Source organism: Mesocricetus auratus, unplaced genomic scaffold (genome assembly GCF_017639785.1).
Source record: "Mesocricetus auratus isolate SY011 unplaced genomic scaffold, BCM_Maur_2.0 Super-Scaffold_100003, whole genome shotgun sequence".
NCBI classification, from domain to species: domain Eukaryota; kingdom Metazoa; phylum Chordata; class Mammalia; order Rodentia; family Cricetidae; genus Mesocricetus; species Mesocricetus auratus.
The window spans coordinates 50,501,660-50,527,439 of NW_024429188.1; the positions used below are offsets into that span (position 1 = coordinate 50,501,660).

Here is a 25,780-nt window from a genome sequence, read left to right on the forward strand (position 1 = left end):
TGAGTCCTTTCCCACTCCCACCCCACAAGAAGCCATCAACTGTGAAGAGCTATACTTCATCATCCCTATCACTATTTGTTTTAGAGAGTAACATATGTGTTTATATATACACAATGTATAAGTGAAATCCTTATATAAGCATAAAAATTCCCTTGACAAATAATTATAAACAATACAATAAGACCAAGCTTAATCTAGCATAGTGGTTTGTTTTTTTAAATAACTAAAGCATATTTATACTTTAACAAATTTTGGTCATCTGAACACAAACTATTCTGATTGGTGCATATTTATCTATACAGAAATTCGACATATCCTGAGTTTCACTTCTCAATCTGTGGTTAAATGCATATCACACTAAGGAACTAAAGATGTTTAAAATAAAGAACCTTACATCTTGGTGTCTAGTTCATTGAAATCACTGAACATTTCAGTTTATGTCACGGTGGGAGGACCTTTTATCTGCTTTGATGTGGTCTATGTGAATCTGGTGAGAGAACACCTTTGCTCCAGCACAGACAGCGACGATGAGGTGACATCAGTACTTGCAACACTGTGCACAGGAGTAGTTGCTCTTGTGTCTCACTGCACTCTACAGTTTCTGTATTATGACCTGAAATTTGCAGGCAGGCATTGAAGATACTTCAGCTGTTACAATACTTTTTATTCCCAAATTTGGCAAGCCACCTCGGATTAAGCCATATGTAAATGCCAGGTACTTTGATTCATGTTCTAAATACTGTTTTCCTGCAGACAACTGTGTAAGTAGTCGAAATTTGTTGTCTTGAAGTACGTAAATGCCCTAATGATTTGTCCTTAGACTGTAAGTTTGTTTCTTGAATAGTGTAGTCCAAAAATCCTTACATATCAACTTCACGATGTCTAATTCATCCTTGAACCTTGCAGTATCCTTCGTAAACCTTTCTATCAGTCCTTGTCCCACTCGGAACCCCATGTTTTCCAGCTTAGTAATACATCGTCCATTTTCCACTTCCCCATGCTCGGCAGACTTGGATACTCCTGACAACATCTCTTTATGGAGAAGCAAAAACAACGCCTCGTCCATCATTTCCCGCGGATCCCTCCACCGCAGTGTCGGCTCCAATTAGTGCAGGGCTGTGCGCAGCTACCCGGGTGCCAAGGCCACGGAAGGCCGCTGTGGACCGACCAGGCCCCTCCCCAGGGCCGCCACAACTGGGCCCATGAGTCCCTATCACTATTTTTAAGAGTTCTCTTCAATGGCTTCCTGTCTAGTCTGTTTCTTGGTGGGGTGGGGGTGGGGGCCAGAAAGGTTGTCACAGAAGCCTTCTTTGTTTCTCATTCTCAACTGTGAGTCTGCCATCATCAATGACACTGCAAAAGAAGCTTCCTTGCCCCTTTCCAGTCCGCGGTAGCACATGGTTTCTGGTGGCAGCACAGACCACGGACACCCATATGCCTTCCAGTGTCAGCATGAACCGTAGACATCAGTATCGTCTCAGAGGCAGTATAGACCATAGCCATCAACATGGCCATCAGTTGCAGCACGGACCATGAACACCATCATGGCCTATGACTGCAGCACAGGTCATGGACTCCCAGACCTCAACATGGCCTCAGACACCAACACGACTTCAGGCGGCAGTACAAATCATGGACACCAATAAAGCCTTTAGCCACAGCTCAAACCATAGACCTCAACATGGCCTCCAATGGCTGCACAGACCACAGACATCAACATGTTTTCAGGAGATAGCAGAGACCATGAACATCCACATAGCCTTCAGTGATAATGTGGGCCACGGACAGCCACATGGCTCTGAGCCCCAGCAGTACCACAGGCACTAACATGGCCCTCAGAAGCAGCAGAGGTCACTCACATCAATATGGGTCTGGTAGTAACACAGACCACAGGTATCAACGTGGCCTTCTGTGGTAAAACGGACCATGGGCATCCACCTGGCTTCTGACAGTAACATGATCCAAGTGGCTGCACAGACTACAGGCATCCACATGGACCCCTAGAATCAACACAGCCTAGGGTGGCAGCATGGACCACGGACAACAGCACATCTCGCAGCTGTAGCACAGATGACATGGCCTCCAGGGGGCAAGCACGGACCCTGGAGGTCTTTTGAAAAGTCTCAATCTGGAAACTGAATCATTCTCCACCGTAGGCATCCTGTTGTTGCTCAGAGCCAGGGCGATCCTGCCTGGGGAAGAGCCTTCAAGAGCTCCCGGCTGCTGCTCACTACTCTGCCAGCCCTACTCGGTAACAACATGCTCTCCTGGTAACAGCAGACTTCTCCTACACCTGCCACCGATGTCTCATCTCTAGTTCCACCTCTCTCCTCTGTGCACATTCCACTCGGTTCCTCCATCTTTCCCACCTCTCCTTGCTTATTTGTTCGTTGAAGTATCACAGAGTATATTTTCCCTCAAACAGCTTTCAAATATTCATTGCAACGAGTCATTGGTCTGGTTTAAGGTTTCTGGTTTCTGAAGCACCATAAATACTGGACTATAACAGAGATTCATCTTAGATATCCTGCTGTTGCCTAGAGTCGTGATGGTCTTGTAGCTAGGGGCGTCTGGGGACAGAATCCAAATGAGCTCCAGGCCACCGCACATCGAGGCTCACTGGACATGAGTGTTGTGCTTATGAACGGGCTGTATCTGCAGCAGCTTCATGCTGTGGGCTGGCCAGCGGGCTGAGGGCTGGTCCTAGTCAGTAATGCCATGTCTTTTGTTTACTGCAGCTGCACTTTCTCATATTGCTCCCGTACCAGCCAACACACCTCCTTCATGGTGGCTGCAGGGAGCCTTGCACGCCTCAGCTGTCTTGGCTCTGCCTCCTTACTTAGTTCTTTTTGTACAATTTATTTATACTTAGAACTATTTATTTGTTTACACAGCCATGATCAAAGGCAAAGAAGCAGTTTCACCTGGAAAAGTCATGGTATTATTGTGTATTTCTTTAGATTAAATTCCAGTCCTTCTAAATAAAGAAGGCAATTCATCCAAGCACCCAAGCATAACCAAAAATATGTACTGCAGATCAATGGACAGTATCCGAGTGTCTGGTATGTATTAACAGGCTCCACAGACAGCAAATTGCAGATGAATGGCAATAAATAGCTAGTAAGACTCCAAAATGGTATCTTCATTCTTTCTTAAGTTCTCTCAAGTGAAGCTATGTCATAATCAAACTCTAAGGGGAAATGCATATTTTGAGTCAGTTAAATTAGAGTCATCCTTAGTAGTAGTCATATTTTACTCAGAGAATATCATTACAAGGGCAAAGACACACTATTTCACTAAGACAAGTTACATACTGAATTTATTAGTTGCTGACCACTCTTCTAACATAACCTCTACTCAACTGTAGGTAATCACTACTGAAATCCAGTTACTATTTTAAGCAGCTGCTATCAGATTAAGTTAAATTCTACCCATTAGCTACCACTTAAATAGCAATTTGTTTTTAAATAAATTAAAATTTAACACCCAGTAATAAGCTGACCAGTCTCATCTTGATGTCTAATAATTATACTAGCTTTACCAAATACATACCATGTTGTAGAATATTTATATTAATTTATATTTTTTAAACCTCACAGAAAAAATCTCTGAAGTGAGTAGGAATTAGCATTACTATTTCACAAATGAGAAAACTAATGTTTCTTAGAGTTTTAAGTAACTGTTTCAAAGCCACACGGACTTATCATTCCCACGCCAGTGGGTTCAGGTTGCAGAAAGGTATTTTAGCATAGAGAAGAAAGGCATATGCTTATGCATATTTATGCATGTAAAAGTAAACAAAATTTCTCTGAGGAACTAAAAACTACTTGCTACTTAAATGACATCTTTCTTGTTACCCATTTAATATCTCCTTTGTTTATAGTCTTTTGGTGCTGGGGTTGTTCAATTTGTCTTTAGCACTTCTTTCTTAGACAACAGAGGTCATTTTGACCTAGTTGCACTAATGCAAATGTTGAGTCTACAAGCTTTGAGAAAGTCTGGAGAGGAAAGATTGTTGCACATCTTGGTTCCTGACTGTTTGTCAGATCCAGAAGCCATTCACTGATTACGCTCTGGGAAGGTACTGCATTTTAGGTCTATCTATAAAGTAGTAACTTATTGATAAAAATTCTTTCCAGTGGATAAGCATATTTTCCTCTAAAATTCCCTATTATGCCAGACTTCTGACCAATTGCTAAGTACTTTCTGGTCCCCAGTGCTCTTATTGGTCTCTCTTTTTGGCCATATCTTGCTTCAAATGCAGACTGCTCTCTTCACACCTACCACTACATCACACAATGAATGCTAACAAGTGAATTTTGTAGTAGGTGATTATACCTACAATAATATACCCTGTGTGTTGCTTAACATATTATTTTCTCTTCATGTTTGAGTAGGCAATTCACAAAGGGTCACCACTGCCTACCATATCCAATTTAGCCTCTTCTGGCAGGATTTCAAAGACTTCTACAGTTGATCACTGCCATATATCAAGAGTCTTTTTTTTTTTGGTTTTTCGAGACAGGGTTTCTCTGTGGCTTTGGAGGCTGTCCTGGAACTCGCTTGGTAGTCCAGGCTGGTCTCGAACTCACAGAGATTCGCCTGCCTCTGCCTCCCGAGTGCTGGGATTAAAGGCGTGCGCCACCAACGCCCGGCATATCAAGAGTCTTAACAGACATCATGCACAGTACCTGACATGATCCTTCTGTCTGGAAGATACTCTTTCTCTTCCTGTCTCAACATACACAAAAATATCCTTGTTGTCTTTGTCTTAGCTTTCTGGAATCTATTCTGGCCTACATAGATCTCCATCTTTCCTGAGTGCCTTCTGCTCCACACACCATTTAGTACATGCTACATTATCTTAGAATTTTACATCTATTACCACACTAAGCCTCTACACAGTGATCTGAATATAACATTCAGAATGTGGTAATCCAAAGAAAATAGCTACTACCTTCATCAGATGAACTATGCCTGTTGCAGGAGACCAGAAAGGTATCAAGTTTAGCCTGTTATATACTGATATTCCCTTAGAGAAAGAGGGGATAGGATAGTCATTGCACCTTTACTGGAGAATCCACAGCTCCTTCCTGTACCTCCCAGTCCTTGTATGAAATTCTGCCCTAATTGCATATGCCCTTAGGGTCTTGGGATTATACAGACCGTGAGAGGTTAAATGAAGTATGTGTGAGGGTCCTCCATCTATGTATCTATGAAGAATTCATCATCCTTTTTGGGTGAGACTTTCTGAAGTTATCTAGTCTCCGTAAGTAAACACAATGAACTCAGTGGTTGCTTAAGTTAAACTTTGATGGAATAATACCTTGGTTTGACTTTGGGGTGTTAAAAGGAGGGTAATCATGTGCCTAAATCTCCCAGGGAAGGAGTTCTTACAATGGTATGCAATGAAAAACCATTTAAAACTTTCTTGTCACCTCCTCAAAGATATTTCAACTTATGGGGAAATTTGTAATATAGATTTTTGTTTCATACTTAGAAGCAGCTAGGGGAATGTAGATTCCATTTTCATTTAAGTTTCTTACATTTTACTAATTGCCTGTAACACTTTTCCCCTGTTAAAGTTTAATCACTCTTGGGCATTCATTAGGGATTTCACCAAAATACCAACTGCAAAAGAAATCTAATTACAATCAAGTGATGTAATTGCTATTGGCCTTTGTAGCAAACAGAAAAAAGATTATATTTTCCCCTAATGTTAACTTTACTCAAGTTATCCAAGTGAACCGAACTTAAGCAAATCTGGGTCTATAAATAGGCCTGAAACAATATACCACATGATCTAGTGAAAATCATGGTTCAGAGATGTGATATAATTTTGTGCCTTTTGCCACTTCTTCACTAACATGATAAAACTACCTTATATTTTCACAGTAAAAACATGTCACATCTGTTATTTGGTCTGTGCAATAGAACAATAAATTAGGCATTATCTTTCTTTCATGGAAGGAGAAATAATCTTAAAAGTCAAATAAATTAAGAAACCAACCAAACACTTAAATCTAGGCAGTACAAGATCTGATTTCAGTATAGAGAAGTTGTACAGAGAAGGGACAACACAGTGTGTGTGTTTAGAAGGGCTTTGTGACCCAGGTGAACATTAAATATATGGTAGGGCATACACCCAACAGGTTTCAAGTTCAACAATATAAATACCTGTATATCTGTGATTACTGTCACCCTATTCACAAGAGCTAAGAAACAGAACTAGCCTAAATATCTATCAACAGAAACGAATAAAGAAAATTTGATACACATATAACAGTAGAATTTTATTAGCCACAAAAAAACCAAAATCATGACATTTCCAGGAAAATGTAGAGTACTGGAAATTGTTATGTTGAGACTTAACGTAACTTAATTTTCTTAATTTAAGAGAAATGGTGATTCAAAAAAACAAATACTACATGTTTTCTACCATATATGGAATCTAGTTTAAATTTGTGTGAATGTAGGCATGTGTGTGCATGCATGAAATTATAAAGGGGACTATGAAAGGAGAGGGAAATCTCTTTGTTTTCAAGACAGGGTTTCTCAGTGTAACAGGGTACTAGTTCTGTAGAACAGGCTGGCCTTGAACTCACATAGATCCACTTGCCTCTGTCTCCTAAGTGCTTGGATTAAAGGCGTGCACTGCCATTACCCAGCTAGGGAGGGAGAGATCTTACCTGAGTGTGAAGGGTCATGGAAAGAGACAGTAACAGAATACATAAGATAAGAAAGCAGGAGACAAAGCTGGGCGGTGGTGGCGCACGCCTTTAATCCCAGCACTCGGGAGGCAGAGGCAGGCGGATCTCTGTGAGTTCGAGGCCAGCCTGGTCTACAGAGTGAGTTCCAGGACAGCCTCCAAAGCCACAGAGAAACCTTGTCTCGAAAAACCAAAAAAGAAAAAAGAAAAAAAAAAGAAAGCAGGAGACAAACAGCAATAGAGAGGCAAATGGACAGGAGAGGGCTATATATGAGGGGGACAAGCAAGAACAAAGTATTATGAAAATACCATAATGAAACCCATTACATTGTATATGAATCTACAAATGTTTTAAAAGTATATGCTAGTTATTGTTAGATAGTACAAATAAGAATGCCAATTCTCTTTTCAAGAAGATCAATTTTGTGTGTGTGTGGAGAGGGGGGTAGGTACCTGTGGAGGCCAGAGGCATCGGATCAGATCCTGTGGAGATGGAGTTACAGGCAAGTGTGAGCTGTCTGACTAAGGTGGGTGTTGTAAACTGAAGTATAGTCCTTGGTGAGAACAGCAAACACTCTTAATGGCTGAGTCAGCTCTTCAGTTCCAGGGATGACAATTATTATCTTAAAGGCACTTAATTTATGATAAATATAAGTAAATTGGGGAAACTATCATTTAGATGGAAACTAAGACTGAAATAAGATCTTCAGGACCTATGCTCCCTCTATTGCTATTAACTATTCTATTATGCTTCCCATAGCACTGTTTCAAGGAACTGATCCTACTTTGCCACTTTCTTCCTTTAGCTTTCAGAAGCAGGCTTTTGGAAAATACAAATCAGTCTACAGCCATACCACACTGAATGTACTCTATTTTGTCTGATCTTAGAAGCTAAGCAAGGTCATGCCTGGTTAATACTTGGATGGGAGACCAGGTTAGCATTTGGATAGGAAGTTATAAAGTAGATTTTAGTGAAGTTATACTGCTCTCTACAGAATAAGAGGTAAGTGTTGGAAATGAACATTAGGGGAGATTGTTGACCTTTCCTGCTGGGAGAACTGAATTACAAGGGTAGTAATAGAAACAGACAAGACCACATGTTCTATTTTTTTATTTATCAAATGTGAAGTTGCTATCAAACAGCAAACAGTAGGAAGTATGTTTGAGAGAAGAAATTAGAGAAAGATGGAGGGAAGAGGAAACTAAGGAGAATAAGAGAAGGAGCAAGACAGAAGCCTTGGATTTTGGGTTTGTAAATTTTATATTAATATTTCACCTTATCGGGGTGTAGTATATCTTGCTTAGTGAAGCCAAATTGGTTTTCTTGAGAATGCAACAGGGAATGGCTTGATGAAGATTTTCTAATCCCTTGCAATATAGGAAACATAGATATGTAAGAACCTGAACAGCAGGCAAGAACTGGAGAACCCTGAACCAAAGGGGTGACTGAATGATACTTCTTAGGACATATTCAGATTAAAAAGAATGAGAGGAGGGTAGGTTAAGGACACATGCTTTCTTCAGAGTTCCAATTACTTTAAATTGCTATGATTTTGAGAGACAGAGGAGGCACAGTAAGTTTGGCAGCTTCTCTTAGGCTAGGGTAAATTCTGATTGCCATGGCAAAGAGTTTAAAAGCTTTCAAACCTGAACAAGGGCTTTCCTGAGCACAGGTTTGGAAATTTGGCAACTAATATTTTATGCTAACAGAGCAGGTTAAAACTTTTTATGAGACCAGAGTAATAACCCACACTAACTTCAAACTTATGATTATCCTTTGTCAGTTTTCAAAGTACTGGGATTACATACATTAGATCATATTTAATAAGACATTCTTCATATTACAACTGGACCAAAGCAGAAGGCAGAAGACTCAGCAACTTAAACTCTCCACCATCACGTCCTGTCTCCAAAAGAGTTGGTAGAGAGAAATCCCAGTCTTCCCTTCTAGAACCTATTTCTTCTTTTTAAAATAGGGTTAATTTTTTTAATGTGTCTGAGTGCTTTTGCCTCCATGTGCTTGTCTGGTACCCACAAAGGCCAGAAGAGGAAATCCAATGTCCTGGAACTGGAGTTACAGTCAATTGTTAGCCACCGTGTACATGCTGGGAAAGGAACCCAGCTTCTCTCTCCAAGAGCAGTAAGTGTGCTTGCTGAGCTGTTTCTCCATCCCTTCCCTCATCCCCTCTTAGAAGGCCTTCTGCACAGGCCTAATTTCCTTCCACCAAATAGTCTCAAATTTCTGCATGGTTTTTCAATACATGCTCCAAAGAGCCCTGGTTATTAGACTTTGCCTCATTAATCCAAAATTCCATGTCCTCTTATCCTCCTTATGTGCCTTCGCTGATTTGTTCACTCAGATTACCATCCTCTACACATTTTGTTTTGCTTTGAGACAGAGACTCCTGTAGCAGGCAGGTCTCAAATCTTTATGCAGCCAAGGATGACTTTGCTTTGGACTTCTATCTTCTTCTTCTTCTTCTTCTTCTTCTTCTTCTTCTTCTTCTTCTTCTTCTTCTTCTTCTTCTTCTTCTTCTTCTTCTTCTTCTTCTTCTTCTTCTTCTTCTTCTTCTTCTTCTTCTTCTTCTTCTTCTTCTTCTTCTTCTTCTTCTTCCTCCTCCTCCTCCTCCTCCTCCTCCTCCTCCTCCTCCTCCTCATCTTCTTCTTCCTTCCTCGTTTTTTGAGACAAGGTTTCTCTGTGTAACAGTCCTGGCTGTCCTGGAACTAGCTCTTCAGACCACACTGGCCTCACACTTACTGAGATCTGCCTGCCTCTGCCTCCTGAGTGTTGGGATTAAAGTAGTGTGCCACCACAGCCCAACTGGACTTCTACCTTCTTGCCTCCACTCTTCAGTGTTAGTCATAGATGTATACCAGGTTTATGCAATGCTAGGATCAAACCTAGGGTCTCAGCCTGCTAGGCAAGTACTTTAATAAGCTGATGTAGAGTGCAGCCTTCCCCACCATCTGCCTGGGCCCTGCCACAGTTGCAGTCCCCAAAATATCACACAGGATGCTATATTAATTATGAAGCTGTTGGCCATTTTCTTGGTTTCTTACTGGCTACCTCTCACTTAAGTATTTACCCCATAATTGTTAATCTAAGTATTTCTCTTACCGGAGAAAGGGTCTGGACCTTTTGCTCCTCTGGAGCTACATCGTGACTACCTGTGTCGCTCTTTCCCAGAATCCTCCTCAACTCCTAGTCCCACCTATCTTGCTTCCCTATTGGCCAACAGTGCTTTATTGACATATACACAGGACTTCCCCATCATCTCCTCTTTTCTGTCTAAATAAAAAGAAAGGTTTTCAGCTGTCAGGTACTCTAGCACAGTGGCCAGGTACACCGGGGCGCCGGCACCCACCCGCTCCGAGTAATTGCCTTTACGGAGAAGAAGGTGTATGCTACCCCCTGGAAACTGGAGACCAGTGCGGGAAGAGCAGGACTTCACTTTTGCATGAGCTTTGCCTCCCTGCTTGCCACGACCAGACATCTTCAACTGATAGTCAGGAAGTACAACATAAACCAGACACGTTCTCAGGCTTCCAATGGGCTACTGCCCTCAGCTCTGAAAAAGCTGATTCTGTTATTACACACCTCTTAGAGGTGATGGCTGTTATGGGAATACCTTCACAAATAAAAACTGACAATGCTCCAGCTTATGTCTCCAGCAATTTGGAACAGTTTTTCAAATATTATAATGTAAAACATGTACCTGGTCTACCTTACAATCCCACAGGACAAGCAGTGGTTGAAAGATTTAACTGAACCTTAAAAGAAATGCTTCATAAACAGCCAGGGGAAACAAAGACCCCCAAACACAGGTTACATAATGCTTCACTAACGTTGAATTTTCTTAATGCTAATGAAAAAGGACAAATTGCTGCAGAAAGACACTGGACTGCAGAGAAGACTTCTGAGCTGAACCAACCGGTGTATTTTAAAGATGTTATGACCTCAGTCTGGAAACTAGGATATGTGTTACACTGGGGAAGAGGTTTTGCTTTTGTTTCCACAAGAGAAAAAAAACTTTGGATTCCATCGAAATTAATCAAGATTCGATCTGAACAGAAGAAACCTCAGGAGGAAGAAAGATGACAGTTCATCTACAAGGTCATATTCTATTATATGCTACTATGTGTAAGGAGACCTCATAAAAGGAAAGAGAAGTGTATTGTTTTTGTCTTTACAGGATAATGCATCTCCAAACAGTGAAAAAATACTGGAAGTATGGATACCTGAAGAAGAAAGAATAGCTACCCAGAGGACCATCAAACATGCAATAATACAACGTGTGGTATCAATGTCTGAATCTATCTATCTTGTTATTATAATTTCCATTTCTCTTTGCTTCTTAATATCCTTTAGTCCCAATTTGCTTAATTGAAGCTGGCTTTGGAGTTGGATTGGCTCTCCTACTTTAAACCCAAGCATATTGTTAAAGATAAAATTCAGAATTTCTGTGTTATATCAAAGAGCCATTGATATAAGACAGAAGAAAACAAAATTAGGGACTGTCATCTGTATATGGTTCAATTTCTGAAAGTCTAATCTCCTTCATGTTTATAATCTTCCTTAAAGTTACCTTTCCCAGTATGCATGCATATAAAAGTTAAAAATTTCTTTGCTAACATTAATGTTTGAGTTTTCCAGAGAACAAGGAATCTCTTGACAGCAATCTTCAAACACTTAGGAAAGAAAATGGGATCACATTCCTAACACCATTTGTAGAGTGCAGCCTTCCCCACCATCCGCCTGGGCCCTGCCACAAGTTGAATATCCCACAACAATCCTACACACTAGTGAATTTATGCCAATCTGTCATGATCTACCACTTCTTTAAACCATCTCCATCTTTGTGAAGAGTAAGTGTGTTCTGGGAAACTGTGTAGGAAAATTTTTAAATAATACAAAAATAGTAATAAAATATTAGAAAATATCCAAATTTAAATTCTAAGTCTGCCAGTAATTAAATGATTATCAATGTTATCTAAGCTCTGAGTGTTTGTTTTCTACTCTATTTCTTTTCCATTATTCATTATTTGCCTATGTCAGTTGTGAGTGAATCCTATCTAGATTCTGCCACTGAGCATCTCTGAATATAATAAAATAAACATATACATATATGAATAATTAGAATTTAAAATAGAAGCCAGGCGTTGGTGGCTCATGCCTTTAATCCCAGCACTTGGGAGGCTGACGCAGGCTGATCTCTGTGAGTTTGAGGCCAGCTTGGTCTACAGAGTGAGTTCCAGGACAGCCTCCAAAGCAATACAGAGAAACCATGTCTTGAAAAACAAAAAAAAGAATTTAAAATAGAAAACGTTGACTAAATATCAAGGGAGAATCACAAAAAATTCCTCAAGCGGTCAGAAGAAGTTAAATCCAATGTCTGTGTAGAAAAAAAATATTTGAGTTTGGCCTTAGTGCATCAACAAAAATAGTGCAGGTATCCAATAATACATAGGCAAATATTCTTATAAAAAGTTATGTAAATGTTAGGGTTAGTATCTTATCTGGTATAAAAGGGTAGAAGGAACTTTTCAAAGGCAAGATATAATAAGGCAAAGAGTGAGTCAGTCCCTTATTTCATTTAACACAGCGTCCGAATATTTTACTTCAAAAGAAGTTATGAGTTCCCTTGATTTCAGGGTTTCCACCTTATCTAAGTCCTTTTCTTCCAGCACTCTAAAGAGACTCTGTTACATCATATATGAAAACTTTCCAGGGCCAGTAAGGCCTGGCAGCAGAATCGCTGGCATTGCTCCAAGACAAGGAATTAAATTAATATACCAGCAAAACAAATGAGCCAATTAAAGCTCATATTCAGAATAAAGGCAACTGCCTCAGGTCCCACTTTTAGGAGGGGGCTTAAACCAGAGGCAGATATTAAAGGCTGATAAAATATATTTAATACCCACTTTCCTAGCAAAGATCTATCAGGATACTTGTGGCTCCCCTGAAAGATAAACCTTTCCAAGCTGTTATCAGTCTACTGTTTGCCATTACAACTTGGGTTCAGACTAAAAACAAACTATTCTTTGTTATATTTTACATAAGAATATTGCAATATTATTTTCACCTCCATACATGGAAATTATCACTTTTCAAAATGCATGGATTTTGTTTTTATGTTCTTTTTCTTCATTCCTAGAATGCCCCCCAACCCTGCCCTTTGGAAGAAACATCAAGGCTGGGCTGCAAATCAAGTCCAGTACTTAGCTCAGCAGTGGTTCACTACAGCCATATTCAGTTTCGCATGAATTAATTTCCATTCTTATTCATCTTTACCACTGACATTAGTCACCATAGTGAAAGTATTTAACTGAGACTTTGCTTACAATTTTCTGGGAAGCATCTGGCCATGCTCTTCTCCAGTGGTTTAATTCTGTGTTTTCTTTGTGAGGTCTACATCTTTGCCAAAATCCCCTGGGCGATTGAACAATGTGGCTTGTGCAAAAAAAAAATAACTGAAATAACAAACAAATAAACAACAAAACCCTTAAAACACAACCCATTAAGAAATGCATAGTTATTGATAAGAAAGGGCAATGTGAAATTGGTAAGGAGCAGAATGGTGCTGGTGATGAAATTATTTCTAATCACAGAGAAAAATAAAATCCTCAGTAGGATTTTTTAAACAGCTTTTCATTTTTCAAGACAACTTCCCATGCAATTTTCTATTCTTGCTGTACTTAATAACATCGTAGACAAAGTCTAACTCTTATCACACAGTTGCAACAATAATTTCTCACATTTAATACACTGTATTACTAACATAATATTATATAGATACAGACAGAAATTCAGTATCTTAATGCCTATCTGGAAGAGTTTGCCCAGCAGGCCCAACCTTCTCAAATCTTACATAGTCTCCAAAGTGCTCACCGGTGTGACTAGTCCTCAGGTGGCTCTTGAGAAATGAATGTCTTAGAAACGTCCCTGTGCTACAAACTGACAACGGCATCATGAATGCCTGAAATATTGAAATATGCAATAAAACATATCTATATAGTTTTTACAAAATGTAATTTGTTGTCCTTTCTTTCTGTGGGATCTGGGTTTTGGGTAATTCCACTCAATTACTAAAATCCAGGCTTCCTTTTTAAAGAACATTTCTAAGAAAAATATGTTACCTGTGTTTCTATATCTCATTGCTTAGGGATTAAGCATATTCTGTGTGAGTCTAGTATTGGCAGGATTTCCGAAACTTATTTCTAGGATCTTCAAGGATTTTCCCAATGCACATGTTTTCTTTATAGGTGCTTCTTTCTATCTTTTTGCTATAATGACTTCTGGGTACTTGTAGCAAATCATCAAATGTGGAACTGGTGTTGGGTATACTGTCTTAAAATGTCACTATGGAAGATCACCACTGCTTTACACAAAAAGGAAACCAGCTTTCAGGGAAATCAAATGACTTGAGTTGAAACTAGAATTCAATTCTTTATAAATCTCGTTCTTTCTACTGCACTAGAATATTCACCATATATATTTTGTGAAAATTAGGGAGCAGATAGAATAGCATGATAAAGCTCAGACTTTCAGAACTGATAGTCTTTAACTATGTGCAAAATCCCATATTTAAAAGAAAGGAAGGAGATGCCGAAATAGCTCAGTTGAGAGAACGTTAGACTGAAGATCTAAAAGAAAGGAAGGAAAGGAGGAAAGGAGGGAGGGAGGAAGGAAGGAAGGAAGGAAGAAGTAGATGCATATCTAAAAACAGAAAGATTGCCTGAGTAAACTTGACCTTACCTCCCTTCTCTTACTTTATACATTCCACCTTCATTTCAAGGTGTTTGGAATTATACTTATATTCTTTTTTTCTCTTTTGTTTTTCAAGACAGGGCTTCTCGTGTAGTTTTGTAGCCTATCCTGGAACTACCTCTTGTAGACCAGGCTGGCCTCAAACTCACAGAGATCCACTTGCCTCTGCCTCCTGAGTGCTGGGTTTAAAGGCGTCTACCACCAACGCCCGGCTGAAGTTATATTTACATTCTACAAGAGCATATGGTCAAAGAAAGAAATTACAGTTTAAAGAATGACTAGTCATGCTCTGTATGTCTTCCTAAGGTATTCTATCTTGTTCATGAAAACTAAATCTTAATACAAGTTTGAGAAAGATTCTAGTTAGCTTTGTTCAATATTGTCCAAAATTTGCAGTTTTCTCTGGCCTTTGTGAATATAATTGTATTGCTCTAAACTTTCAAATAATTGACTTTCTTCCCTAACACTGTGTGGTCTCTTACTGACTATGCTGCTATGTTCTGAGAGTGGTGAAGACAAGTTTAGGTAGCAAAATAGACAAACATATTAAATAAACTTTTCCATGCAGTTTAGCATTCATAAAATGTATGTGGTAAGTGGTGTGTATTTTTTGTTTGTTTATTTATTTATTTACCACACTTGGATTTGATACTAGGACCTGAAGGCAGGCAAATACTCTACTACTAAACTATGTCCCTAGCCACTTTTTTATATTTTAAAGAGAACACTAACTAATGAATTATTATTGCTTTTATCCTCAACATTAAAATCCCATTGTGTGGGCCAGGCATGGTGGCACACACCTTTAAACTCAAGACTCCAGAGAGAGGCAGGTGAATTTCTGTGAGTTCGAGGTTAGCCTGGTCTACATAGTGAGTTCCAGGACAGCCAGAGCTATGCAGAGAGACTTTGTCTCAAAAAACAAGCAAACAAACAAATAAAAACCCTATCGTATGAATTTCAAGGCCCTGAGCTGAGCTTTTACTTTTTTGTCATGGGCAAAGTTTTACAGTGAGCAGGGCAGATGGGTAGATAGCAGCCTCGTACAAATAAATTTTGTATCTTGCAATAGCTTCCTAGAGCGTTTTACCTCTTTGAGGTTGGCATCAGCAAGTTGAGTCCTTTTAACAAATGTGTACATGTTTTCACAGGTTTCTATCTCATATAAAAGATACTTATTCATTGATGCAAACCATATTGGGTTGGTTGTACAGTAGACAGGAGTAGGAAGATTTTGGCTTTTTCAGAGTTAAATATAACTTCCACAAATTGATATTAGTAGAAATGGACATCAAAGAAGGTTTACTTTTCTCTGTGATACACAGCAGGGAACATCCAGGGAGAAAATAGAGACAGCTCAATTATTACAAGAGATATTCTCAGGCACAAGCTACCATGTGACCTGTCACATTGTATCTTAATGAGAGAGAGAGAGAACGAGAGAGAGAGAGAGAGAGAGAGAGAGAGAGAGAGACAGAGAGAGAGAGTGTGTGTGTGTGTGTGTGTGTGTGTGTGTGTGTGTGTGTGTGTTGGATTGTTGGAGAAGTGGGGTGGAGCTGGGAGGAGTTGGGGGAGAGGAAACCATAATCAGAATATATTGTATTTAAAAATTTATTAAAAAAGAATGTAACACTCAAGAAAAAAGAAAGGTAAGGTGTTGTCATTAGATTTAAATACCACAGCAAAAAAAAACCTGGGATGGGAAAGAGAAAAAGTTAGATATTTGATATTTGCTGTCATTTAAAAGCTCTTGTTGGGCATGGTGGCGCACACCCAGAATTTAGGAGGCTGAGGGAAGACTACTCACTTTTAAAGTAAATTTGGTATACAAATTGAGTTCAATGCCAGCCTGGGCTACAGAGGGAGACCTTATTTTACCAAATAAATAACAAACAGGCAGACTGTTCGAATTTTAGAGCTGAGGCTGATTCCGTACACCTATAATCCCAGCACTTGTAAGGTAGAGCCAAGAATAGCAGGTGTTCAAAATCAGCCTACGCTACACAAAACCCTGTTTCAAACACACACATTCATACAAATAAAGGCTCTCGTTTTGATAAATAACTATTCTGAATCTAGTAATGCCCTCCTCCAACAACCACACATACATAGTCATAAGAACATAACATACTGAAATTAAGGACATTCTTCAATCCAGTCTCTATTTACTTTAAAAATGAACAAAAAATTACTGACTTTGATAGGAAAGGGGAAAAGAGTACTTACAATTCAGAGGAAAAACAGATATCACCTTGCTCCTGTCGGAATGGCTAAAATCAAAAACACCAGGAACAGTTTATACTGGAGAGGATGTGGAGAAAGGGGAACACTCCTCCACTGCTGGTGGGAGTGCCAACTCGTACAACTGCTTTGGAAGTCAATATGAAGTTTCCTCAGGAAATGGGAATCAGCCTACCACAAGATCCAGCAATTGCACTCTTAGGCATATACCCAAGAGATGCAGATTCATACAACAAGGACATCTGTTCAACTATGTTCATAGCAGCATTATTTGTAATATTCAGAATATGGAAGCAACCTAGATGACTCTCAACTGAAAAATGGATGGAGAAAATGTGGTATATTTATACAGTGGAGTACTACTCAGTAGAAAAAAACAATGGAATCTTGAAATTTGCAGGCAAATGGATGGCACTAGAAGAAACCATCCTGAGTGAGGTAACCCAGTCACAAAAAGACAAACATGGTATGTACTCACTCATATACGGATTTTAGACATAGATCAAAGGATTACCAGCCTACAGTCCACACCGCCAGAGAAGCTAGGAAACAAGGAGGACCCTAAGACAGATATAACATGGTCCACTGAAGAAGGGGAAAGGGTAAGATCTCCAGAGCAAATTGGTAGCATGGGGGAGGGGAGAGGGAGCTAGGAGAAAGAGAAGGGGAGAAGAGGAGGAGAAAGGAGGACATGAGGGAGCACGAGGGTTGAATCAGGGGAAGAATAGAGGAGAGCAAAGGACATACCATAATAGAGGGAGCCATTATATGTTTAAAGAGAAATCTGGCACTAGGGAAATGTCTATAGATCTACAAGGATGACACCAACTAACAATCTAAGCAATAGTGGAGAGGCTACCTTAAATGCCCTTCCCCGATAATGAGATTGATGATTACCTTATACGTCATTCTAGAGCCTCAATCCAGCAGCTGATAGAAGTAGAAGCAGACATCCACAGCTAAACACTGAGTCTAACTCCTGGAATCCAGTTGCAGATAAGGAGGACTGATAAGCATCCAGTTGCAGATAAGGACTGATAAGCAAAGGTTTCAAGACAAGGCTGGAGAAACCCCCAGAAACAGCTGACCTGAACAAGGGGAAGCTCGTGGACCCCAGACTGATAGCTGGGAAACCAGCATAGGACCAACACAGACCGCCTGAATGTGTGTGTCAGTTAGGTGGCCTGAGCAATCTATGGGGCCTCTGGCAGTGGATCAGTATTTATCCCTAGTATATGAATGGACTTTGGGAGTTCATTCCACATAGAGGGATGCTGTCTCAGCCTAGACTGGGGTGGGGGTGGGTGGGCAGGACCTAGACCCTGCTCCAAATGATACGACAGACTTTGAAGATCCTCCATGGAAGGCCTCACCCTCCCTGAGGAGCAGAAAGGGGATGGGATGGGGGGGGTCAGTGGAGGGCAGGGGAGGAGGGGAGGGAGAGGGAGCTGGGATTGGCATGTAAAACAAGCTTTTTTCTAATTTAAATAAAAAACAATGTTGTACATATACTCACACATCCTTACAATTCTGAATTGCATCAGTAGTTTTCAGTTAGGGTAAATCTTTTTCGCTGGATGATGAAAATTAAAACCACAAGGATTACAGAATTCCTTTTCTACGTGACTAATACCAATACTGGCTTCTGTTAAAATTCATGTAATGTAATCAGTCACAAAGACAGATTTACTTAGCTAATTATAGCTATTTACTGTCATTTGGTCTAGGTGTCACTCACTTTCTTCAATTGAAAATAAAAACACAGAACTCAGCCTTCCAGGCAGACTGATGTCCTGTGTTTCTTTGACTCTACGACAAGTACCGGATAACTGGCATTATAACCCAGAAAATCCAAGAATGACACCGACTGGCATCGAGACTACCTTAAATGCCTTCCTCTGATGACTGCCTTATATGCCATCCTAGAACCCTCATTCAGTGGCTGATGGAAGCAGAGAAAGATACCCACAGCTAAACACTGAACTGAACTCCTGAAACCCAGTTGCAAAGAGGAGTGACAAGCAAAGGAGTCAAGACCCAGCTGGTGAAACCTACAGAGACAGCTGACGTGAACAAGGGGGGAACTCACGGACCCCAGACTGGTGACTGATCCAGAACCTGGGTGTCAGTGAGGATGCCTCAGCAGTCTATGGGACCTTGGATAGTAGATCAGTATTTATCCCTGGCATACATATGGACTTTGGGAGCCCATTACACATGGAGGGATGCTCTCTCAGTCTGCACACATGGGGGAGGGCCTAGGCCCTGCCCAGAATGATATGACAGACTTTGAAAATCCCCCATGGAAGGCCTTACCCTCCCTGGAGAGCAGAGGGGGGTGGGGTGGGGAGTTGGGAGGGCTGGTGGAGGGGGGCGGGGGAGGAGGGGAGGGAGAGGGAGCTGGGAGTAACATGTGTAAAAAGTTAAAAAACATAACCCAGATAACATGGTTCAACGTTTCTACTTTGCAAGGAGGTCAGCAAGGATCATAAACTTGATATGACATGATCAAATCTTATCTAGCTTCATGGTTACTCCCCGGAGGTTGAAGGTAAGTCCCTATTGTTGAAGACACTATCTACTTTAGAAACTAGTCCCAGAGGTCCCTGAGGTAGAACTGATCTGAACACCCCCCTTCCTGAGGACTAGCTTTCATGGTACCAAAAGGCGTCATGCAAACTTCTAAAGGAGGGAGCCAACCAATAATCCCACCAGGCTATAACGCCTATCAGCCACATCAATGACCAGCATGCCATGACAACCCTATGGGATTAGTAATAGCACAAATACTTTGTCAGTATCACTAACTGGTTTTAGACTCTCTCAACAAGAAGGAAACCATGCCTGGTACTAGAAACCTAGCAAACTGCTCAGTGCTAGTGAAATCATGAATCTTGGAGGAGAATATATAAACACTAATTTACTAAGCCAACACAACCTAACAACAATCTATAAACATGTGTCCTTATACTCATAGATACTTGTAGTCTTCACCCCTCATCAAGAAAACTTCCCTTTGTAACAGATAGAGACCACTACTACAGAAACTCACAACCAATCAAAATGCAGAGTTGCAGAGCCCATTCCCAATGGATACATCTATAGAAAACTTCAATACTGAAGGCTCGGTAAATGTTACGGAAGATAGAACAGAAAAATTGCAAGAGCCAGAGGATCAAGGACTTTGCTGTGGGATTTTGTCTCCTAGTAACATCAGAAGCTATACCCATATATTACATCTAACAAACATGTGAGCTGAACAAGAATGAAACCAACAAATGTGCCAAACTAGAAGAGAAAAACTGGTGAGGCTTCATCTCCACACAAACAACTACAGGCAACAAAGCAAAGCTAGGAGCAGAAGAGGTGATCCTCTCCAGGGAAGAGCACAACAATTGGTTGTCCAGTGCCAAACCATCAGCCCCGAAAATATGCATACAAACAAAATTATATGAAGTCAACAGGCTATATTTAGGGATATATATGCATATACTAATTCATATATGCATTCAATAACAATTAATGGAAAAGGAGTGCATGCAGCTGAAGGAGCGCAGTAAAAAGTATATGGGAGAGTCTGGAAGGAGGAAATGGATGGGAGAAATGTTGTAACTAAATTATAATTTCAAAAATGAACAAAAATCTTATCTAGATTCAAATTTACCTTTGGATTATGTACATTTTATATATTGGGATACTTGCAAACACAAAACTCAAGGCTATCTTTACAATAATATTCTACAACAGTCAAGATACCTTTTAACAACATATTGGATAGTTATTCCTACAATGAAATAGTACTCAGTAGTAAAAGTAATTATTTGATGATATTAGGCATATTTGGGGTCATACAACCAAAGACTAAAAGGAACTATTTTAAAGGCACTACCAATTCACATGATATAAACTGATTCTTAAATTTTGGTAAGAAACAGAAACTAAACTCAACATCTAAAACTCAACATCTAAACCACTTGTAAGTTCATACACATTTAAGTAAATATTAGTCAACAAAAGATGATATTTTTAAAAGAAGAACTACAAATTGTATATCTACTTTTATAAATTGCATTACATGAAGCCAAGTGTAGTGGTGCACACTTTTAATCCCAGCACTTAGGAGGCAGAGGCAAGCAGATCTGTGAGTTTGAGGTCAGCCTGATCTATACAGTAAGTTCCAGGACAGCCAGTGAGATACTGTCTCAGAAAAATTGAATTATATGTCTACATATGTAAATTTATACAAGTATTCTCCCATTCAAGGAGGTTGAATTGATGTGGGTGGACTTTTGAATCATAGATAATGTTAAGGAAAGGGAAGGGAAAGAAAAAACCCCAGCAACTTTCTACTGCATGAATACGACAAACCAAAATGATCAAAGTTAGCTAGTGCCAAGTCTTATTAAAATTGTGTACCCCTTTAGATAATATTATGGTAATGACACTTAATCTCTGTGGTATTTTTCTCCAAAACTCATAATCATTGGACAGCCACAAGAAAACTGTCAGACTCACAAATTGAGGGGCATTGCACAAACAAAAAAATCTGACCAGTAAACTGAAGAAACTGTTACAGATTGGGGAGAACTAAGAAAATATGAAGGCAAAATGTTTTGAGCTATCATTATCCTGATTTTCTAACATATATATGCTAGCTTAGAAAACTGATGAAATCTTGGCTTTTGTTTTGAAACTAAACCACAGCAATGGAAAAGATGAGAGAATCTGGTTATAAGCATATGAAAATATTTGTACTACATTTCAAATTTTTCTGAAAATGTTAAATTAGCCCAACTATTTTTCCTTTTTAAAATTAGAAACAAGCTTGCTTTACATGTCAATTCCAGCTCCTTCTCCCTCCCCTGCCCCTCACTGACCCCTTATCCCATCCCCTTTCTGTTCCCCAGGAAGGGTGAGGCCTTCCATGGAGGATCTTCAAAGTCTGTCATATCATTTGGAGCAGGGTCTAGGTCTGTCTCCCCCAACCCCCCTTCCCACCCCCGTCTAGGCTGAGACAGCATCCCTCTATGTGGAATGAACTCCCAAAGTCCATTCATATACTAGGGATAAATACTGATCCACTGCCAGAGGCCCCATAGATTGCTCAGGCCACCTAACTGACACACACATTCAGGCGGTCTGTGTTGGTCCTATGCTGGTTTCCCAGCTATCAGTCTGGGGTCCACGAGCTTCCCCTTGTTCAGGTCAGCTGTTTCTGGGGGTTTCTCCAGCCTTGTCTTGAAACCTTTGCTTATCAGTCCTTATCTGCAACTGGATGCTTATCAGTCCTCCTTATCTGCAACTGGATTCCAGGAGTTAGACTCAGTGTTTAGCTGTGGATGTCTGCTTCTACTTCTATCAGCTGCTGGATTGAGGCTCTAGAATGACGTATAAGGTAATCATCAATCTCATTATCGGGGAAGGGCATTTAAGGTAGCCTCTCCACTATTGCTTAGATTGTTAGTTGGTGTCATCCTTGTAGATCTATAGACATTTCCCTAGTGCCAGATTTCTCTTTAAACATATAATGGCTCCCTCTATTATGGTATGTCCTTTGCTCTCCTCTATTCTTCCCCTGATTCAACCCTCGTGCTCCCTCATGTCCTCCTTTCTCCTCCTCTTCTCCCCTTCTCTTTCTCCTAGCTCCCTCTCCCCTCCCCCATGCTACCAATTTGCTCTGGAGATCTTACCCTTTCCCCTTCTTCAGTGGACCATGTTATATCTGTCTTAGGGTCCTCCTTGTTTCCTAGCTTCTCTGGCGGTGTGGACTGTAGGCTGGTAATCCTTTGATCTATGTCTAAAATCCGTATATGAGTGAGTACATACCATGTTTGTCTTTTTGTGACTGGGTTACCTCACTCAGGATGGTTTCTTCTAGTGCCATCCATTTGCCTGCAAATTTCAAGATTCCATTGTTTTTTTCTACTGAGTAGTACTCCACTGTATAAATATACCACATTTTCTCCATCCATTTTTCAGTTGAGAGTCATCTAGGTTGCTTCCATATTCTGAATATTACAAATAATGCTGCTATGAACATAGTTGAACAGATGTCCTTGTTGTATGAATCTGCATCTCTTGGGTATATGCCTAAGAGTGCAATTGCTGGATCTTGTGGTAGGCTGATTCCCATTTCCTGAGGAAACTTCATATTGACTTCCAAAGCAGTTGTACGAGTTGGCACTCCCACCAGCAGTGGAGGAGTGTTCCCCTTTCTCCACATCCTCTCCAGTATAAACTGTTCCTGGTGTTTTTGATTTTAGCCATGCTGATATAGACCAATGATTTTAGAAATTAGACTATAATGGCATATATGAAATACTCATACACAGAGTTCATAGTTTAAACAGCATTTGTTAGATTCCTCCTTAACACAGGAGGGAAGAACAGTCTCTCTTGAAGCCAGAAATTCATTATGTAACTGTGACCTTGAACACATTTCTTTCTTCAATTCTATGCTTGAATTTTCAATATGTATCATGAGGGATTGAGCAAAGTTGTCTCAAAGGCCCATTCAGCTCTATCAAGTCTGGGATTCTTTCTGGCTGTATGAGAAGCAGGAACAGAGACCTAAATCTTCCTTAGGGGATTGTTTAACAAAACCATCTCTTTTCCTAATAAATGATCTAAGTGGAATTCTCAGTTTGTCTTCCACCCATCAGGAATCCTATAGAGATGTTTTCTATTAAGAATCAGAATAAAACTGTATATGTTGTAAGTCTCCTATCTGGGCAGTGTTTTGTGTTCTCTAGGAAATGAGGGTAATGTGGAAGCACAATATAGATGGAGTTTAAGAACAGAAAATTAGCCTAACCTAAATTTGTATCTTGATGTTTAAGATGCATATTACTTCATGCCAAAGAATAGCTGTCTAACCATGGTGCTTGAGGAAGAACAGATTGCTAGCAAAATAAAATGCTTTCAGAATGCCATTCTTTTTACTTAACAGATACAAGGAGGTAATATTTGAGAATAAGTAATGTCTGTGTTTTAGAAGAGAGTTGGAACCAGGCAAAGAAATCACACTATTAATACTTGTTATCTTTAAAGACTTTGGTTAGTGCTGGAAAGGTGCCTACTGTACAAGCCCGAGGACCTGAGTTTGGGCTCCCATCATATAAGCAAAAAGCCCGGCATGGCTTGAGGAAGTCAGAAACCCTAGTGGAACAAAGACTGGGGGATCAGTAGGGCTGTCTGGTTGTCACCCTGGCTCTATGGTTCAGTGAGAGACCTTACACAAATAGAACAAGGCAGAGAGTGATACGACAGGCCACCTGGTGTCCTCTACACACACACACACACACACACACACACACACACACACACACACACACAATGAAAGTTTTTTTCTGCTCAGTCTAAACTTAGTTTACTCCAAGGAAACAACTCTTGACCTCCTAGAACCAGAATGCACTAGCTTCAGATGTTGGCATTACTTTAACGGCTTAATAAGAAAGAGATGGCTGAGAAAGATGTGCACCCTCACTTTCGAAGATGGTGACTGTGTGTGATAAATATGTATACTCACACACAGTACACCAACCTCAAAACTAAAGGGCTAGATCACCATCTTGAACAATATTTAAAGCACCTAAAGTTTTCTAGCTCATTCTAGCTGCCTGTAGCCCATGGTAAGATTAGAATTGAGATGGAAATAAACTTAAAATTCAGCAGAGGTATCCAAATCTTATCAGCCTGCAAGTGAATTGAAGAGGCTCTTATGCAAAGTGGCAAAGTGGAATCCAATTGTATTTCCAATGCTCAGAATGGAGGACCACAAGTTTGAAGTCAGTGTTGGCTACACAGTGAGTTAGAGGCCAGCCTAGGCTGTGCAGTGAGAAAATATCTTGAAAGGAAAATTGAGGAGAGTAGAGGAGAGTAGAGGAGAGGAGAGGGGAGGGGAGGGGAGAAATGGGAGAGGGGAAGGGGAGAGGGGAGGGAAGACAGAGGAGAGAGAGAGAGGTAAGAGGGGAAAGAGGAAAGGAGAGGAGGGGAGTGGAGGGGAGGGGAGAGGAAGGGAGGAGAGGGAAGAGGAGTAGTGGAAGGGAAGGGAAGGAAAAGGAAAGGAAGTGAAGGGACACACCAGAAAAGGGACATAAGGTTATTACTACCCCATTTAACTTAATAATGCTTAGACCTAATTCCTATTGTTATGTTTCATGTTTCCCTCAGTGAGAATTTTTAACAGTTCTCCAAGTGTGACAGACAACTTCAGAAGCTCTGTATTTAACCTGGAGTTCATGAATTTGAAACTGAAGGGTCTTTGTGCAGAGGTTACTCATTAAGGTGGAGTCTTATATGCATATTTATATTTATATAACTCTAATAAAGAGCATTTAGGCCAAGTCATTATAATTTCTTTCACAATGTATTTTTGCTTACTTTCTTCAAATACATTTTCTTTTTAGAACTGAAGTTCTGATTATATGATATGTTGGTTAATTTTTTTTTGTTAATTTGACATAAGCTACAGTTATCTGGGAAGAGGAAACCTCAATTGAGAGAATGTCTCCATCAGATTGGCATGTAGGCAAGTCTATAAGGGCATTTTCTTGATTAATGATTGATGTGGGAGGGCCCAGGACCTCGCAGAGGTGCCACCCCTGGGCAAGGGGGGGGGCTGGGTTATATAAGAAAGCAGGCTGACCAAGCCATGGGAAGCAAGCCAGTAAGTCATATCCCTCTACAGCCTTTGCCTCTCAATTCCTGCCTCTAGGTTTCTGCTTTGAGTTCCTGCCCTGACTTTCTTGGATGATTACCTATAAGCTGTAAGCCAAATAAGTCTTCTCCTCTCCAAGTAGCTATGGTCATGCTGTCTTATCACAACAAGAGAATGCAGACTAAGACATATGGCAATAGAATATATTGTTTTAATTTGTATACAATTTACACAAAATGTGGTATTTTATTAATATATTCATAATTGTTTTAATGTAAATATTTAGTTTCAATGTCAGTTTGCAACAATCACAAGCCAAATGGTGTACTAGGAGAAATCAGAGGGAAAGATACATGGGAGAAAAGTATGAAAAGGAGGGGAAATAAGGGGAAAGCAAAATTGC

At 40.1% G+C, this 25,780-nt stretch overlaps 1 protein-coding gene and 1 pseudogene across 2 annotated transcripts in view; both read right to left on the bottom strand.

Moving 5' to 3' along the window:
• Nexmif (neurite extension and migration factor) overlaps positions 1-25,780 on the bottom strand; it is a 167,545-nt gene that overhangs the window by 40,071 nt on the left and 101,694 nt on the right. The gene's annotated exons all lie outside the window — the stretch shown is intronic.
• Positions 579-1,069, bottom strand: LOC101836332 (annotated as a pseudogene).